Raw genomic sequence first — 5,000 nt, 5'->3', positions numbered from 1 at the left:
AGTACTGGAAATTACAGATTTCACGTGCATGTTTTCTCTGAATCGATATCAGTAATGGAAACTATATATGTCACGTGAATGTTTTCTCTGAACCGTTGTCAGTACTGGAAACTACAGATAACACTACCTACTCTTTGGGGGTCATTCTATTATTTATGTTTTGTATTTTGTCTTTCAATTCAGGGGCATACAATGAAATTTTGTGTGACAAGAGTACTATGAGTACTATAAGTACATGTACTATATCAAAGCGATCTAACATCGCGAATAATTGTTTCATTACAAAACCTTTACATGAGAATCTCTCTCTTTAACAAATAGAATGATAGCAAATGATAACACAATATAAATCCTTTCCAGCACGACATACATACAGACCTACAAATACGCACGGAAAAGATTACGGAAACCTTCTTTTTGTATGAATCGGGGTTCCGTAAGCTTTTTCGGTCTGACTTGCAGACACATATAAGTTGACCCGGCAGATCGAAGCATCTTCACCCTAATCCCACCAGGCACAGTATCAATGTTTGAGTAATTTAGCTAAAATCTTTTCATCTCTGAAGACCTGATAGACATCGATCCATGGTATATTTCCAATCCACTTTTGCACGGGCAATATTTCTCACTGTGTAATCAGGACTATAACTAAAACTTCTTTCAGCGAGCAGTGCGAATAGAAGAAAATAGACAGAAATGTCAATGTGCTAATGGATTTTCAAACACATCAAATTCAGAAACCCGTAAACTAAAAGCTCTCTTACGCGAAAGTCGATCGTATGCAATACTTTGTTTGACTTTGTTGCTTAGCAACACTCTAAAGATCTTTTGTCAACGGAAGTCACTTTCCAACTCGCACCTTTAACTAACAAAAACATGAAAGAAAGAAAGAAACAAGTCGCGTAAGGCGAAATTACTACATTTAGTTAAGCTGTGGAACTCACAGAATGAAACTGAACGTAGTCCGCCGCTAGTGCAAAAGGCAGTGAAAGTGACGAGCCTGTTTGGCGCGGTAGCGGTTGCGCTGTGCTTCATTGCACGCTTTACTGTACCTCTCTTCGTTTTAACTTTCTGAGCGTGTTTTTAATCCAAACATATCATATCTATATGTTTTTGGAATCAGGAACCGACAAGGAATAAGATGAAATAGTTTTTAAAACGATTTCGGAAATTTAATTTTAATCATAATTTTTATATGTTTAATTTTCAGAGCTTGTTTTTAATCCGAATATAACATGTTTATATGTTTTTGGAATCAGAACATGATGAAGAATAAAATAAAAGTAATTTTGAATCGTTTTATAAAAAAATAATTTTAATTACAATTTTCAGATTTTTAATGACCAATGTCACTAATTAATTTGTAAGCCTCCATGCTGAAATGCAATACCGAAGTCCGGCCTTCGTCGAAGATTACTTGGCCAAAATTTCAATCAATTTGATTGAAAATTGAGGGTGTGACAGTGCCGCCTCAACTTTTACAAAAAGCCGGATATGACGTCATAAAAGACATTTATCGAAAAAATGAAAAAAAAATCTGGGGATATCATACCCAGGAACTCTCATGTAAAATTTCATAAAGATCGGTCCAGTAGTTTACTCTGAATCGCTCTGCACACACACACGCACAGACAGACACACACAGACACACACACACACATACACCACGACCCTCGTCTCGATTCCCCCTCTATGTTAAAACATTTAGTCAAAACTTGACTAAATGTAAAAAGAACGGAAGAAAGAAACATACACAACAACAACAACAACAACAACACCATCATCACCACCACCACCACCACCACCACCAACAACAACAACCTTGAGTTGGTTGCCATAACATGGCAAAAACAAACACCCTAAAGCTGGGGATATAACACTTTAAACATTAAATACGTGCGCACTGCATGTTGATCATTACTTAGATCGCACGTAAAGAAAAATGCCGGTAACAAAGCAAGTGTTTGCAAGCTTTGTGTTATCTTCGATCTCAGGCAACCAAACAGTTGTTCTTAGCTCCACTGGGCCTGAATTAAAACAAGTCGCGTAAGGCGAAAATACAACATTTAGTCAAGTAGCTGTCGAACTCACAGAATGAAACTGAACGCAATGCAACGCAGCAAGACCGTATACTCGTAGCATCGTCAGTCCACCGCTCACGGCAAAGGCAGTGAAATTGACAAGAAGAGCGGGGTAGTAGTTGCGCTGGGAAGGATAGCACGCTTTTCTGTACCTCTCTTCGTTTTAACTTTCTGAGCGTGTTTTTAATCCAAACATATCATATCTATATGTTTTTGGAATCAGGAACCGACAAGGAATAAGATGAAAGTGTTTTTAAATTGATTTGGAAAATTAAATTTTGATAATACTTTTTATATATTTAATTTTCAGAGCTTGTTTTTAATCCGAATATAACATATTTATATGTTTTTGGAATCAGCAAATGATGGAGAATAAGATAAACGTAAATTTGGATCGTTTTATAAATTTTTTTTTTTTTTTTACAATTTTCAGATTTTTAATGACCAAAGTCATTAATTAATTTTTAAGCCACCAAGCTGAAATGCAATACCGAAGTCCGGGCTTCGTCGGAGATTACTTGACCAAAATTTCAACCAATTTGGTTGAAAAATGAGAGCGTGACAGTGCCGCCTCAACTTTCACGAAAAGCCGGATATGACGTCATCAAAGACATTTATCAAAAAAATGAAAAAAACGTCTGAGGATATCATACCCAGGAACTCTCATGTCAAATTTCATAAAGATCGGTCCAGTAGTTTGGTCTGAATCGCTCTACACGCACGCACACACACACACACACACACACACACACACACACACACACACACACACACACACACACACACACACACACATACACCACGACCCTCGTCTCGATTCCCCCCTCGATGTTAAAACATTTAGTCATAACTTGACTAAATGTAAAAACGCAGTAGCTCCAATTTTGAACCAGTACATGTTTACCCTCTAACCCGCTTTTTACTTGTGTATTCATAATATAAACCTAGCAAAAAAATTAGCGCAACAAATGTCGCACGCCAACTAAAGCATTAATTGCCTTGTCGTTACATTCAAACTCTCTTTGTCATTAAAGGCAGTCCAATTGACTATTCTGAACACCTTTTTGGATCGAAGATTTCTTTGACAGGGATAAAGGAAAGAGAGAATGCTTTCTGTCCTACAGGCTAAATATTTCGCCTCTTAAGGACAAGATATGGGTAATAATGATTCGAGGTTTACGCCCTCACGGTTTTTGACGAGCTACACAAGTGTATGCGTGTTTAGGTGGCATCAGACATCTGCACTTATGGCAGAATGACCGAGGTCTTTTACGTGCCATTGTGGTGACACGGGGGTGGGATATGAGAGAAATTCAAGTTTTACGCCCTCACGGCAAAGCCATTAGGGGCATGTTCCCGGGTTTTAACCCGACTTTAGATGAGATACACAAGTGTATGCGTGTTTAGGTGGTATCAGCCATCTGCACTTATGGCAGAATGACCGAGGTCTTTTACGTGCCACTGTGGTGACACGGGGGTGGGAGATGGATACCGTCTCTGGGTCTGCACATAAAGTTGACCTGTGTCCGTCCCGGCCCGGATTCGAACCGGCGACCTTTCGATCACAAGTCCAGTGCTCTACCACCTGAGCCACCCGGGCCCCTAACAGGTGGGATATGGCTTCCGTCTCTGGGTCTACACATAAAGTTGACCCGTGTCCGTCCCGGCCCGAATTCGAACCTGCGACCTTCCGATCACAAGGCCAGTGTTCTACCAAGTGAGCTACCGGGCCCACTTAGATCACGTGGCCGACGCTGAAATAAGGGGCCAAAAACGTATGGTACCAATTAAAAATCGACGAAAATTCATAAAAGGCACAACTTTGCATCTTTTACACACGAGGAGAAAGTCAAGAACAGGGTGTTTTGTTTAGCTAGCTGGCTTGCGTATTTCTGGGGATATAACTGATTAGACTATCTCCTCATGTGTAAAGTTGCCAAGTTGTGCCTATTATGAATTTTTATCCATTTTTATTGGTATCATACGTTTTTATCAGGTCGATTTTGGGAGTACCCTTATTTGAGTGGCTGGCAGGTGAAACATGCCGAAGAAATATTTGATCCGAAAATTGTGCCCGATAGTCAAGTTTAATAGGTTTGAACGAAATAACAAGGGAATTGATGCTTTAGTTGGGGTGCGAAACTTGTCGCAATAATGTTTTTGCTAAGTTTAGTTGAGGTGCTTGAGTACCTTTCAAGCTGAAGAGTATTGTTAAAACTATGTAATTTACTTTTGAAGTCTGCTACCTAAACAAAAAAGCTTGAGCGGTTGTATTAGATCTCAGACTACCTTAATTCAGTCACCGTGCTGTTCAGTGCACGAAACAATCTTCCCAGGTGGCTTGCTTTTGATAGACGTGACAGACCCAAGGTGTGCAATCAAACTGAAAACTTGTTCAACCACTCAGGCTTTTTATCGTCGTGCTCACTTAAAAGCAATTTAATTTAAAAAACAATATACAGATTTAATGAATACTTGCTCGGATCAATTCTTTTTAGCCAGTGGCTGGGGTTTCCTTCAGATATTCACGAGTTCGTCTCTTGAAAAACAATCCGCGACTTCAGAAGCTACACAGAGTGAGGTATCACGTGCAGTTGTACCATGCAACTTCTTTGAATTCTTTTTCTCCTGTTTTCCTGAAGTTTGTCAGTACTCTCACTGTCGCCTTTCTGTTGCGAAAGTTTTCACAAGGGCAATATGACGCCGCCTTTGAGAGTAACATACATATAAAAGAGCAAAATGGAGGCCATGTTCACCGCAAGCCTAACTCTTTTGATCGTAGTTGTTTTGGGCAGCAGTGAAACAGTTTTGACGACGACACGAGAAAGCTTCTGGGAGCGTTCCCTTGAGACGTACATACCTATCCAGTTCAATCCAGTTTCGGCTAGATCCGTGCTGGAGTGTTGGAGCCTGTGTCAA

General features: G+C 39.8%; 1 long non-coding RNA gene across 1 annotated transcript in view; it reads left to right on the top strand.

The window, feature by feature from the left end:
• Positions 1-4,422: 4,422 nt before the first annotated feature.
• LOC138963003 (uncharacterized) overlaps positions 4,423-5,000 on the top strand; it is a 2,823-nt gene continuing 2,245 nt past the window's right edge. The window contains exon 1 of the long non-coding RNA XR_011454691.1: positions 4,423-5,000. This exon is cut by the window's right edge and continues 115 nt beyond it. This is a non-coding gene — a long non-coding RNA (uncharacterized lncRNA).

The sequence above is a fragment of the Littorina saxatilis genome, linkage group LG1, assembly GCF_037325665.1.
Source record: "Littorina saxatilis isolate snail1 linkage group LG1, US_GU_Lsax_2.0, whole genome shotgun sequence".
Taxonomy (NCBI): Eukaryota; Metazoa; Mollusca; class Gastropoda; order Littorinimorpha; family Littorinidae; genus Littorina; species Littorina saxatilis.
The sequence above is the reverse complement of the archived record's forward strand: the minus strand, read 5'-3'. Positions and strand labels throughout refer to the sequence as shown.